The following is a 15,528-nucleotide window of genomic DNA, read 5'->3' as shown; positions in this document are numbered from 1 at the left end:
GTGCAGTACATGCCATAGCAAGGCCTGTCAGCGCCATGCAACACCGCCTCTCTATGTCTCGATCAAAAACTACCTTAACATAGGAAATTCTAGACAAACTCGACGTTGTTCGGAAGCTGCTGAATAGCTCTACAACCTGCCAAAACAAGCAAGTCTTCAGACCCAAGAATTGTGGAGAAAATGCAAGATGTAGTCACTCACACCCGCTAGTTGCGTTTTGTGCAGTACATGCCATAGCAAGGCCTGTCAGCGCCATGCAACACCGCCTCTCTATGTCTCGATCAAAAACTACCTTAACATAGGAAATTCTAGACAAACTCGACGTTGTTCGGAAGCTGCTGAATAGCTCTACAACCTGCCAAAACAAGCAAGTCTTCAGACCCAAGAATTGTGGAGAAAATGCAAGATGTAGTCACTCACACCCGCTAGTTGCGTTTTGTGCAGTACATGCCATAGCAAGGCCTGTCAGCGCCATGCAACACCGCCTCTCTATGTCTCGATCAAAAACTACCTTAACATAGGAAATTCTAGACAAACTCGACGTTGTTCGGAAGCTGCTGAATAGCTCTACAACCTGCCAAAACAAGCAAGTCTTCAGACCCAAGAATTGTGGAGAAAATGCAAGATGTAGTCACTCACACCCGCTAGTTGCGTTTTGTGCAGTACATGCCATAGCAAGGCCTGTCAGCGCCATGCAACACCGCCTCTCTATGTCTCGATCAAAAACTACCTTAACATAGGAAATTCTAGACAAACTCGACGTTGTTCGGAAGCTGCTGAATAGCTCTACAACCTGCCAAAACAAGCAAGTCTTCAGACCCAAGAATTGTGGAGAAAATGCAAGATGTAGTCACTCACACCCGCTAGTTGCGTTTTGTGCAGTACATGCCATAGCAAGGCCTGTCAGCGCCATGCAACACCGCCTCTCTATGTCTCGATCAAAAACTACCTTAACATAGGAAATTCTAGACAAACTCGACGTTGTTCGGAAGCTGCTGAATAGCTCTACAACCTGCCAAAACAAGCAAGTCTTCAGACCCAAGAATTGTGGAGAAAATGCAAGATGTAGTCACTCACACCCGCTAGTTGCGTTTTGTGCAGTACATGCCATAGCAAGGCCTGTCAGCGCCATGCAACACCGCCTCTCTATGTCTCGATCAAAAACTACCTTAACATAGGAAATTCTAGACAAACTCGACGTTGTTCGGAAGCTGCTGAATAGCTCTACAACCTGCCAAAACAAGCAAGTCTTCAGACCCAAGAATTGTGGAGAAAATGCAAGATGTAGTCACTCACACCCGCTAGTTGCGTTTTGTGCAGTACATGCCATAGCAAGGCCTGTCAGCGCCATGCAACACCGCCTCTCTATGTCTCGATCAAAAACTACCTTAACATAGGAAATTCTAGACAAACTCGACGTTGTTCGGAAGCTGCTGAATAGCTCTACAACCTGCCAAAACAAGCAAGTCTTCAGACCCAAGAATTGTGGAGAAAATGCAAGATGTAGTCACTCACACCCGCTAGTTGCGTTTTGTGCAGTACATGCCATAGCAAGGCCTGTCAGCGCCATGCAACACCGCCTCTCTATGTCTCGATCAAAAACTACCTTAACATAGGAAATTCTAGACAAACTCGACGTTGTTCGGAAGCTGCTGAATAGCTCTACAACCTGCCAAAACAAGCAAGTCTTCAGACCCAAGAATTGTGGAGAAAATGCAAGATGTAGTCACTCACACCCGCTAGTTGCGTTTTGTGCAGTACATGCCATAGCAAGGCCTGTCAGCGCCATGCAACACCGCCTCTCTATGTCTCGATCAAAAACTACCTTAACATAGGAAATTCTAGACAAACTCGACGTTGTTCGGAAGCTGCTGAATAGCTCTACAACCTGCCAAAACAAGCAAGTCTTCAGACCCAAGAATTGTGGAGAAAATGCAAGATGTAGTCACTCACACCCGCTAGTTGCGTTTTGTGCAGTACATGCCATAGCAAGGCCTGTCAGCGCCATGCAACACCGCCTCTCTATGTCTCGATCAAAAACTACCTTAACATAGGAAATTCTAGACAAACTCGACGTTGTTCGGAAGCTGCTGAATAGCTCTACAACCTGCCAAAACAAGCAAGTCTTCAGACCCAAGAATTGTGGAGAAAATGCAAGATGTAGTCACTCACACCCGCTAGTTGCGTTTTGTGCAGTACATGCCATAGCAAGGCCTGTCAGCGCCATGCAACACCGCCTCTCTATGTCTCGATCAAAAACTACCTTAACATAGGAAATTCTAGACAAACTCGACGTTGTTCGGAAGCTGCTGAATAGCTCTACAACCTGCCAAAACAAGCAAGTCTTCAGACCCAAGAATTGTGGAGAAAATGCAAGATGTAGTCACTCACACCCGCTAGTTGCGTTTTGTGCAGTACATGCCATAGCAAGGCCTGTCAGCGCCATGCAACACCGCCTCTCTATGTCTCGATCAAAAACTACCTTAACATAGGAAATTCTAGACAAACTCGACGTTGTTCGGAAGCTGCTGAATAGCTCTACAACCTGCCAAAACAAGCAAGTCTTCAGACCCAAGAATTGTGGAGAAAATGCAAGATGTAGTCACTCACACCCGCTAGTTGCGTTTTGTGCAGTACATGCCATAGCAAGGCCTGTCAGCGCCATGCAACACCGCCTCTCTATGTCTCGATCAAAAACTACCTTAACATAGGAAATTCTAGACAAACTCGACGTTGTTCGGAAGCTGCTGAATAGCTCTACAACCTGCCAAAACAAGCAAGTCTTCAGACCCAAGAATTGTGGAGAAAATGCAAGATGTAGTCACTCACACCCGCTAGTTGCGTTTTGTGCAGTACATGCCATAGCAAGGCCTGTCAGCGCCATGCAACACCGCCTCTCTATGTCTCGATCAAAAACTACCTTAACATAGGAAATTCTAGACAAACTCGACGTTGTTCGGAAGCTGCTGAATAGCTCTACAACCTGCCAAAACAAGCAAGTCTTCAGACCCAAGAATTGTGGAGAAAATGCAAGATGTAGTCACTCACACCCGCTAGTTGCGTTTTGTGCAGTACATGCCATAGCAAGGCCTGTCAGCGCCATGCAACACCGCCTCTCTATGTCTCGATCAAAAACTACCTTAACATAGGAAATTCTAGACAAACTCGACGTTGTTCGGAAGCTGCTGAATAGCTCTACAACCTGCCAAAACAAGCAAGTCTTCAGACCCAAGAATTGTGGAGAAAATGCAAGATGTAGTCACTCACACCCGCTAGTTGCGTTTTGTGCAGTACATGCCATAGCAAGGCCTGTCAGCGCCATGCAACACCGCCTCTCTATGTCTCGATCAAAAACTACCTTAACATAGGAAATTCTAGACAAACTCGACGTTGTTCGGAAGCTGCTGAATAGCTCTACAACCTGCCAAAACAAGCAAGTCTTCAGACCCAAGAATTGTGGAGAAAATGCAAGATGTAGTCACTCACACCCGCTAGTTGCGTTTTGTGCAGTACATGCCATAGCAAGGCCTGTCAGCGCCATGCAACACCGCCTCTCTATGTCTCGATCAAAAACTACCTTAACATAGGAAATTCTAGACAAACTCGACGTTGTTCGGAAGCTGCTGAATAGCTCTACAACCTGCCAAAACAAGCAAGTCTTCAGACCCAAGAATTGTGGAGAAAATGCAAGATGTAGTCACTCACACCCGCTAGTTGCGTTTTGTGCAGTACATGCCATAGCAAGGCCTGTCAGCGCCATGCAACACCGCCTCTCTATGTCTCGATCAAAAACTACCTTAACATAGGAAATTCTAGACAAACTCGACGTTGTTCGGAAGCTGCTGAATAGCTCTACAACCTGCCAAAACAAGCAAGTCTTCAGACCCAAGAATTGTGGAGAAAATGCAAGATGTAGTCACTCACACCCGCTAGTTGCGTTTTGTGCAGTACATGCCATAGCAAGGCCTGTCAGCGCCATGCAACACCGCCTCTCTATGTCTCGATCAAAAACTACCTTAACATAGGAAATTCTAGACAAACTCGACGTTGTTCGGAAGCTGCTGAATAGCTCTACAACCTGCCAAAACAAGCAAGTCTTCAGACCCAAGAATTGTGGAGAAAATGCAAGATGTAGTCACTCACACCCGCTAGTTGCGTTTTGTGCAGTACATGCCATAGCAAGGCCTGTCAGCGCCATGCAACACCGCCTCTCTATGTCTCGATCAAAAACTACCTTAACATAGGAAATTCTAGACAAACTCGACGTTGTTCGGAAGCTGCTGAATAGCTCTACAACCTGCCAAAACAAGCAAGTCTTCAGACCCAAGAATTGTGGAGAAAATGCAAGATGTAGTCACTCACACCCGCTAGTTGCGTTTTGTGCAGTACATGCCATAGCAAGGCCTGTCAGCGCCATGCAACACCGCCTCTCTATGTCTCGATCAAAAACTACCTTAACATAGGAAATTCTAGACAAACTCGACGTTGTTCGGAAGCTGCTGAATAGCTCTACAACCTGCCAAAACAAGCAAGTCTTCAGACCCAAGAATTGTGGAGAAAATGCAAGATGTAGTCACTCACACCCGCTAGTTGCGTTTTGTGCAGTACATGCCATAGCAAGGCCTGTCAGCGCCATGCAACACCGCCTCTCTATGTCTCGATCAAAAACTACCTTAACATAGGAAATTCTAGACAAACTCGACGTTGTTCGGAAGCTGCTGAATAGCTCTACAACCTGCCAAAACAAGCAAGTCTTCAGACCCAAGAATTGTGGAGAAAATGCAAGATGTAGTCACTCACACCCGCTAGTTGCGTTTTGTGCAGTACATGCCATAGCAAGGCCTGTCAGCGCCATGCAACACCGCCTCTCTATGTCTCGATCAAAAACTACCTTAACATAGGAAATTCTAGACAAACTCGACGTTGTTCGGAAGCTGCTGAATAGCTCTACAACCTGCCAAAACAAGCAAGTCTTCAGACCCAAGAATTGTGGAGAAAATGCAAGATGTAGTCACTCACACCCGCTAGTTGCGTTTTGTGCAGTACATGCCATAGCAAGGCCTGTCAGCGCCATGCAACACCGCCTCTCTATGTCTCGATCAAAAACTACCTTAACATAGGAAATTCTAGACAAACTCGACGTTGTTCGGAAGCTGCTGAATAGCTCTACAACCTGCCAAAACAAGCAAGTCTTCAGACCCAAGAATTGTGGAGAAAATGCAAGATGTAGTCACTCACACCCGCTAGTTGCGTTTTGTGCAGTACATGCCATAGCAAGGCCTGTCAGCGCCATGCAACACCGCCTCTCTATGTCTCGATCAAAAACTACCTTAACATAGGAAATTCTAGACAAACTCGACGTTGTTCGGAAGCTGCTGAATAGCTCTACAACCTGCCAAAACAAGCAAGTCTTCAGACCCAAGAATTGTGGAGAAAATGCAAGATGTAGTCACTCACACCCGCTAGTTGCGTTTTGTGCAGTACATGCCATAGCAAGGCCTGTCAGCGCCATGCAACACCGCCTCTCTATGTCTCGATCAAAAACTACCTTAACATAGGAAATTCTAGACAAACTCGACGTTGTTCGGAAGCTGCTGAATAGCTCTACAACCTGCCAAAACAAGCAAGTCTTCAGACCCAAGAATTGTGGAGAAAATGCAAGATGTAGTCACTCACACCCGCTAGTTGCGTTTTGTGCAGTACATGCCATAGCAAGGCCTGTCAGCGCCATGCAACACCGCCTCTCTATGTCTCGATCAAAAACTACCTTAACATAGGAAATTCTAGACAAACTCGACGTTGTTCGGAAGCTGCTGAATAGCTCTACAACCTGCCAAAACAAGCAAGTCTTCAGACCCAAGAATTGTGGAGAAAATGCAAGATGTAGTCACTCACACCCGCTAGTTGCGTTTTGTGCAGTACATGCCATAGCAAGGCCTGTCAGCGCCATGCAACACCGCCTCTCTATGTCTCGATCAAAAACTACCTTAACATAGGAAATTCTAGACAAACTCGACGTTGTTCGGAAGCTGCTGAATAGCTCTACAACCTGCCAAAACAAGCAAGTCTTCAGACCCAAGAATTGTGGAGAAAATGCAAGATGTAGTCACTCACACCCGCTAGTTGCGTTTTGTGCAGTACATGCCATAGCAAGGCCTGTCAGCGCCATGCAACACCGCCTCTCTATGTCTCGATCAAAAACTACCTTAACATAGGAAATTCTAGACAAACTCGACGTTGTTCGGAAGCTGCTGAATAGCTCTACAACCTGCCAAAACAAGCAAGTCTTCAGACCCAAGAATTGTGGAGAAAATGCAAGATGTAGTCACTCACACCCGCTAGTTGCGTTTTGTGCAGTACATGCCATAGCAAGGCCTGTCAGCGCCATGCAACACCGCCTCTCTATGTCTCGATCAAAAACTACCTTAACATAGGAAATTCTAGACAAACTCGACGTTGTTCGGAAGCTGCTGAATAGCTCTACAACCTGCCAAAACAAGCAAGTCTTCAGACCCAAGAATTGTGGAGAAAATGCAAGATGTAGTCACTCACACCCGCTAGTTGCGTTTTGTGCAGTACATGCCATAGCAAGGCCTGTCAGCGCCATGCAACACCGCCTCTCTATGTCTCGATCAAAAACTACCTTAACATAGGAAATTCTAGACAAACTCGACGTTGTTCGGAAGCTGCTGAATAGCTCTACAACCTGCCAAAACAAGCAAGTCTTCAGACCCAAGAATTGTGGAGAAAATGCAAGATGTAGTCACTCACACCCGCTAGTTGCGTTTTGTGCAGTACATGCCATAGCAAGGCCTGTCAGCGCCATGCAACACCGCCTCTCTATGTCTCGATCAAAAACTACCTTAACATAGGAAATTCTAGACAAACTCGACGTTGTTCGGAAGCTGCTGAATAGCTCTACAACCTGCCAAAACAAGCAAGTCTTCAGACCCAAGAATTGTGGAGAAAATGCAAGATGTAGTCACTCACACCCGCTAGTTGCGTTTTGTGCAGTACATGCCATAGCAAGGCCTGTCAGCGCCATGCAACACCGCCTCTCTATGTCTCGATCAAAAACTACCTTAACATAGGAAATTCTAGACAAACTCGACGTTGTTCGGAAGCTGCTGAATAGCTCTACAACCTGCCAAAACAAGCAAGTCTTCAGACCCAAGAATTGTGGAGAAAATGCAAGATGTAGTCACTCACACCCGCTAGTTGCGTTTTGTGCAGTACATGCCATAGCAAGGCCTGTCAGCGCCATGCAACACCGCCTCTCTATGTCTCGATCAAAAACTACCTTAACATAGGAAATTCTAGACAAACTCGACGTTGTTCGGAAGCTGCTGAATAGCTCTACAACCTGCCAAAACAAGCAAGTCTTCAGACCCAAGAATTGTGGAGAAAATGCAAGATGTAGTCACTCACACCCGCTAGTTGCGTTTTGTGCAGTACATGCCATAGCAAGGCCTGTCAGCGCCATGCAACACCGCCTCTCTATGTCTCGATCAAAAACTACCTTAACATAGGAAATTCTAGACAAACTCGACGTTGTTCGGAAGCTGCTGAATAGCTCTACAACCTGCCAAAACAAGCAAGTCTTCAGACCCAAGAATTGTGGAGAAAATGCAAGATGTAGTCACTCACACCCGCTAGTTGCGTTTTGTGCAGTACATGCCATAGCAAGGCCTGTCAGCGCCATGCAACACCGCCTCTCTATGTCTCGATCAAAAACTACCTTAACATAGGAAATTCTAGACAAACTCGACGTTGTTCGGAAGCTGCTGAATAGCTCTACAACCTGCCAAAACAAGCAAGTCTTCAGACCCAAGAATTGTGGAGAAAATGCAAGATGTAGTCACTCACACCCGCTAGTTGCGTTTTGTGCAGTACATGCCATAGCAAGGCCTGTCAGCGCCATGCAACACCGCCTCTCTATGTCTCGATCAAAAACTACCTTAACATAGGAAATTCTAGACAAACTCGACGTTGTTCGGAAGCTGCTGAATAGCTCTACAACCTGCCAAAACAAGCAAGTCTTCAGACCCAAGAATTGTGGAGAAAATGCAAGATGTAGTCACTCACACCCGCTAGTTGCGTTTTGTGCAGTACATGCCATAGCAAGGCCTGTCAGCGCCATGCAACACCGCCTCTCTATGTCTCGATCAAAAACTACCTTAACATAGGAAATTCTAGACAAACTCGACGTTGTTCGGAAGCTGCTGAATAGCTCTACAACCTGCCAAAACAAGCAAGTCTTCAGACCCAAGAATTGTGGAGAAAATGCAAGATGTAGTCACTCACACCCGCTAGTTGCGTTTTGTGCAGTACATGCCATAGCAAGGCCTGTCAGCGCCATGCAACACCGCCTCTCTATGTCTCGATCAAAAACTACCTTAACATAGGAAATTCTAGACAAACTCGACGTTGTTCGGAAGCTGCTGAATAGCTCTACAACCTGCCAAAACAAGCAAGTCTTCAGACCCAAGAATTGTGGAGAAAATGCAAGATGTAGTCACTCACACCCGCTAGTTGCGTTTTGTGCAGTACATGCCATAGCAAGGCCTGTCAGCGCCATGCAACACCGCCTCTCTATGTCTCGATCAAAAACTACCTTAACATAGGAAATTCTAGACAAACTCGACGTTGTTCGGAAGCTGCTGAATAGCTCTACAACCTGCCAAAACAAGCAAGTCTTCAGACCCAAGAATTGTGGAGAAAATGCAAGATGTAGTCACTCACACCCGCTAGTTGCGTTTTGTGCAGTACATGCCATAGCAAGGCCTGTCAGCGCCATGCAACACCGCCTCTCTATGTCTCGATCAAAAACTACCTTAACATAGGAAATTCTAGACAAACTCGACGTTGTTCGGAAGCTGCTGAATAGCTCTACAACCTGCCAAAACAAGCAAGTCTTCAGACCCAAGAATTGTGGAGAAAATGCAAGATGTAGTCACTCACACCCGCTAGTTGCGTTTTGTGCAGTACATGCCATAGCAAGGCCTGTCAGCGCCATGCAACACCGCCTCTCTATGTCTCGATCAAAAACTACCTTAACATAGGAAATTCTAGACAAACTCGACGTTGTTCGGAAGCTGCTGAATAGCTCTACAACCTGCCAAAACAAGCAAGTCTTCAGACCCAAGAATTGTGGAGAAAATGCAAGATGTAGTCACTCACACCCGCTAGTTGCGTTTTGTGCAGTACATGCCATAGCAAGGCCTGTCAGCGCCATGCAACACCGCCTCTCTATGTCTCGATCAAAAACTACCTTAACATAGGAAATTCTAGACAAACTCGACGTTGTTCGGAAGCTGCTGAATAGCTCTACAACCTGCCAAAACAAGCAAGTCTTCAGACCCAAGAATTGTGGAGAAAATGCAAGATGTAGTCACTCACACCCGCTAGTTGCGTTTTGTGCAGTACATGCCATAGCAAGGCCTGTCAGCGCCATGCAACACCGCCTCTCTATGTCTCGATCAAAAACTACCTTAACATAGGAAATTCTAGACAAACTCGACGTTGTTCGGAAGCTGCTGAATAGCTCTACAACCTGCCAAAACAAGCAAGTCTTCAGACCCAAGAATTGTGGAGAAAATGCAAGATGTAGTCACTCACACCCGCTAGTTGCGTTTTGTGCAGTACATGCCATAGCAAGGCCTGTCAGCGCCATGCAACACCGCCTCTCTATGTCTCGATCAAAAACTACCTTAACATAGGAAATTCTAGACAAACTCGACGTTGTTCGGAAGCTGCTGAATAGCTCTACAACCTGCCAAAACAAGCAAGTCTTCAGACCCAAGAATTGTGGAGAAAATGCAAGATGTAGTCACTCACACCCGCTAGTTGCGTTTTGTGCAGTACATGCCATAGCAAGGCCTGTCAGCGCCATGCAACACCGCCTCTCTATGTCTCGATCAAAAACTACCTTAACATAGGAAATTCTAGACAAACTCGACGTTGTTCGGAAGCTGCTGAATAGCTCTACAACCTGCCAAAACAAGCAAGTCTTCAGACCCAAGAATTGTGGAGAAAATGCAAGATGTAGTCACTCACACCCGCTAGTTGCGTTTTGTGCAGTACATGCCATAGCAAGGCCTGTCAGCGCCATGCAACACCGCCTCTCTATGTCTCGATCAAAAACTACCTTAACATAGGAAATTCTAGACAAACTCGACGTTGTTCGGAAGCTGCTGAATAGCTCTACAACCTGCCAAAACAAGCAAGTCTTCAGACCCAAGAATTGTGGAGAAAATGCAAGATGTAGTCACTCACACCCGCTAGTTGCGTTTTGTGCAGTACATGCCATAGCAAGGCCTGTCAGCGCCATGCAACACCGCCTCTCTATGTCTCGATCAAAAACTACCTTAACATAGGAAATTCTAGACAAACTCGACGTTGTTCGGAAGCTGCTGAATAGCTCTACAACCTGCCAAAACAAGCAAGTCTTCAGACCCAAGAATTGTGGAGAAAATGCAAGATGTAGTCACTCACACCCGCTAGTTGCGTTTTGTGCAGTACATGCCATAGCAAGGCCTGTCAGCGCCATGCAACACCGCCTCTCTATGTCTCGATCAAAAACTACCTTAACATAGGAAATTCTAGACAAACTCGACGTTGTTCGGAAGCTGCTGAATAGCTCTACAACCTGCCAAAACAAGCAAGTCTTCAGACCCAAGAATTGTGGAGAAAATGCAAGATGTAGTCACTCACACCCGCTAGTTGCGTTTTGTGCAGTACATGCCATAGCAAGGCCTGTCAGCGCCATGCAACACCGCCTCTCTATGTCTCGATCAAAAACTACCTTAACATAGGAAATTCTAGACAAACTCGACGTTGTTCGGAAGCTGCTGAATAGCTCTACAACCTGCCAAAACAAGCAAGTCTTCAGACCCAAGAATTGTGGAGAAAATGCAAGATGTAGTCACTCACACCCGCTAGTTGCGTTTTGTGCAGTACATGCCATAGCAAGGCCTGTCAGCGCCATGCAACACCGCCTCTCTATGTCTCGATCAAAAACTACCTTAACATAGGAAATTCTAGACAAACTCGACGTTGTTCGGAAGCTGCTGAATAGCTCTACAACCTGCCAAAACAAGCAAGTCTTCAGACCCAAGAATTGTGGAGAAAATGCAAGATGTAGTCACTCACACCCGCTAGTTGCGTTTTGTGCAGTACATGCCATAGCAAGGCCTGTCAGCGCCATGCAACACCGCCTCTCTATGTCTCGATCAAAAACTACCTTAACATAGGAAATTCTAGACAAACTCGACGTTGTTCGGAAGCTGCTGAATAGCTCTACAACCTGCCAAAACAAGCAAGTCTTCAGACCCAAGAATTGTGGAGAAAATGCAAGATGTAGTCACTCACACCCGCTAGTTGCGTTTTGTGCAGTACATGCCATAGCAAGGCCTGTCAGCGCCATGCAACACCGCCTCTCTATGTCTCGATCAAAAACTACCTTAACATAGGAAATTCTAGACAAACTCGACGTTGTTCGGAAGCTGCTGAATAGCTCTACAACCTGCCAAAACAAGCAAGTCTTCAGACCCAAGAATTGTGGAGAAAATGCAAGATGTAGTCACTCACACCCGCTAGTTGCGTTTTGTGCAGTACATGCCATAGCAAGGCCTGTCAGCGCCATGCAACACCGCCTCTCTATGTCTCGATCAAAAACTACCTTAACATAGGAAATTCTAGACAAACTCGACGTTGTTCGGAAGCTGCTGAATAGCTCTACAACCTGCCAAAACAAGCAAGTCTTCAGACCCAAGAATTGTGGAGAAAATGCAAGATGTAGTCACTCACACCCGCTAGTTGCGTTTTGTGCAGTACATGCCATAGCAAGGCCTGTCAGCGCCATGCAACACCGCCTCTCTATGTCTCGATCAAAAACTACCTTAACATAGGAAATTCTAGACAAACTCGACGTTGTTCGGAAGCTGCTGAATAGCTCTACAACCTGCCAAAACAAGCAAGTCTTCAGACCCAAGAATTGTGGAGAAAATGCAAGATGTAGTCACTCACACCCGCTAGTTGCGTTTTGTGCAGTACATGCCATAGCAAGGCCTGTCAGCGCCATGCAACACCGCCTCTCTATGTCTCGATCAAAAACTACCTTAACATAGGAAATTCTAGACAAACTCGACGTTGTTCGGAAGCTGCTGAATAGCTCTACAACCTGCCAAAACAAGCAAGTCTTCAGACCCAAGAATTGTGGAGAAAATGCAAGATGTAGTCACTCACACCCGCTAGTTGCGTTTTGTGCAGTACATGCCATAGCAAGGCCTGTCAGCGCCATGCAACACCGCCTCTCTATGTCTCGATCAAAAACTACCTTAACATAGGAAATTCTAGACAAACTCGACGTTGTTCGGAAGCTGCTGAATAGCTCTACAACCTGCCAAAACAAGCAAGTCTTCAGACCCAAGAATTGTGGAGAAAATGCAAGATGTAGTCACTCACACCCGCTAGTTGCGTTTTGTGCAGTACATGCCATAGCAAGGCCTGTCAGCGCCATGCAACACCGCCTCTCTATGTCTCGATCAAAAACTACCTTAACATAGGAAATTCTAGACAAACTCGACGTTGTTCGGAAGCTGCTGAATAGCTCTACAACCTGCCAAAACAAGCAAGTCTTCAGACCCAAGAATTGTGGAGAAAATGCAAGATGTAGTCACTCACACCCGCTAGTTGCGTTTTGTGCAGTACATGCCATAGCAAGGCCTGTCAGCGCCATGCAACACCGCCTCTCTATGTCTCGATCAAAAACTACCTTAACATAGGAAATTCTAGACAAACTCGACGTTGTTCGGAAGCTGCTGAATAGCTCTACAACCTGCCAAAACAAGCAAGTCTTCAGACCCAAGAATTGTGGAGAAAATGCAAGATGTAGTCACTCACACCCGCTAGTTGCGTTTTGTGCAGTACATGCCATAGCAAGGCCTGTCAGCGCCATGCAACACCGCCTCTCTATGTCTCGATCAAAAACTACCTTAACATAGGAAATTCTAGACAAACTCGACGTTGTTCGGAAGCTGCTGAATAGCTCTACAACCTGCCAAAACAAGCAAGTCTTCAGACCCAAGAATTGTGGAGAAAATGCAAGATGTAGTCACTCACACCCGCTAGTTGCGTTTTGTGCAGTACATGCCATAGCAAGGCCTGTCAGCGCCATGCAACACCGCCTCTCTATGTCTCGATCAAAAACTACCTTAACATAGGAAATTCTAGACAAACTCGACGTTGTTCGGAAGCTGCTGAATAGCTCTACAACCTGCCAAAACAAGCAAGTCTTCAGACCCAAGAATTGTGGAGAAAATGCAAGATGTAGTCACTCACACCCGCTAGTTGCGTTTTGTGCAGTACATGCCATAGCAAGGCCTGTCAGCGCCATGCAACACCGCCTCTCTATGTCTCGATCAAAAACTACCTTAACATAGGAAATTCTAGACAAACTCGACGTTGTTCGGAAGCTGCTGAATAGCTCTACAACCTGCCAAAACAAGCAAGTCTTCAGACCCAAGAATTGTGGAGAAAATGCAAGATGTAGTCACTCACACCCGCTAGTTGCGTTTTGTGCAGTACATGCCATAGCAAGGCCTGTCAGCGCCATGCAACACCGCCTCTCTATGTCTCGATCAAAAACTACCTTAACATAGGAAATTCTAGACAAACTCGACGTTGTTCGGAAGCTGCTGAATAGCTCTACAACCTGCCAAAACAAGCAAGTCTTCAGACCCAAGAATTGTGGAGAAAATGCAAGATGTAGTCACTCACACCCGCTAGTTGCGTTTTGTGCAGTACATGCCATAGCAAGGCCTGTCAGCGCCATGCAACACCGCCTCTCTATGTCTCGATCAAAAACTACCTTAACATAGGAAATTCTAGACAAACTCGACGTTGTTCGGAAGCTGCTGAATAGCTCTACAACCTGCCAAAACAAGCAAGTCTTCAGACCCAAGAATTGTGGAGAAAATGCAAGATGTAGTCACTCACACCCGCTAGTTGCGTTTTGTGCAGTACATGCCATAGCAAGGCCTGTCAGCGCCATGCAACACCGCCTCTCTATGTCTCGATCAAAAACTACCTTAACATAGGAAATTCTAGACAAACTCGACGTTGTTCGGAAGCTGCTGAATAGCTCTACAACCTGCCAAAACAAGCAAGTCTTCAGACCCAAGAATTGTGGAGAAAATGCAAGATGTAGTCACTCACACCCGCTAGTTGCGTTTTGTGCAGTACATGCCATAGCAAGGCCTGTCAGCGCCATGCAACACCGCCTCTCTATGTCTCGATCAAAAACTACCTTAACATAGGAAATTCTAGACAAACTCGACGTTGTTCGGAAGCTGCTGAATAGCTCTACAACCTGCCAAAACAAGCAAGTCTTCAGACCCAAGAATTGTGGAGAAAATGCAAGATGTAGTCACTCACACCCGCTAGTTGCGTTTTGTGCAGTACATGCCATAGCAAGGCCTGTCAGCGCCATGCAACACCGCCTCTCTATGTCTCGATCAAAAACTACCTTAACATAGGAAATTCTAGACAAACTCGACGTTGTTCGGAAGCTGCTGAATAGCTCTACAACCTGCCAAAACAAGCAAGTCTTCAGACCCAAGAATTGTGGAGAAAATGCAAGATGTAGTCACTCACACCCGCTAGTTGCGTTTTGTGCAGTACATGCCATAGCAAGGCCTGTCAGCGCCATGCAACACCGCCTCTCTATGTCTCGATCAAAAACTACCTTAACATAGGAAATTCTAGACAAACTCGACGTTGTTCGGAAGCTGCTGAATAGCTCTACAACCTGCCAAAACAAGCAAGTCTTCAGACCCAAGAATTGTGGAGAAAATGCAAGATGTAGTCACTCACACCCGCTAGTTGCGTTTTGTGCAGTACATGCCATAGCAAGGCCTGTCAGCGCCATGCAACACCGCCTCTCTATGTCTCGATCAAAAACTACCTTAACATAGGAAATTCTAGACAAACTCGACGTTGTTCGGAAGCTGCTGAATAGCTCTACAACCTGCCAAAACAAGCAAGTCTTCAGACCCAAGAATTGTGGAGAAAATGCAAGATGTAGTCACTCACACCCGCTAGTTGCGTTTTGTGCAGTACATGCCATAGCAAGGCCTGTCAGCGCCATGCAACACCGCCTCTCTATGTCTCGATCAAAAACTACCTTAACATAGGAAATTCTAGACAAACTCGACGTTGTTCGGAAGCTGCTGAATAGCTCTACAACCTGCCAAAACAAGCAAGTCTTCAGACCCAAGAATTGTGGAGAAAATGCAAGATGTAGTCACTCACACCCGCTAGTTGCGTTTTGTGCAGTACATGCCATAGCAAGGCCTGTCAGCGCCATGCAACACCGCCTCTCTATGTCTCGATCAAAAACTACCTTAACATAGGAAATTCTAGACAAACTCGACGTTGTTCGGAAGCTGCTGAATAGCTCTACAACCTGCCAAAACAAGCAAGTCTTCAGACCCAAGAATTGTGGAGAAAATGCAAGATGTAGTCACT

Source organism: Patiria miniata, unplaced genomic scaffold, assembly GCF_015706575.1.
Source record: "Patiria miniata isolate m_02_andy unplaced genomic scaffold, ASM1570657v1 HiC_scaffold_13, whole genome shotgun sequence".
Lineage (NCBI taxonomy): Eukaryota > Metazoa > Echinodermata > Asteroidea > Valvatida > Asterinidae > Patiria > Patiria miniata.
The sequence above is the reverse complement of the archived record's forward strand: the minus strand, read 5'-3'. Positions refer to the sequence as shown.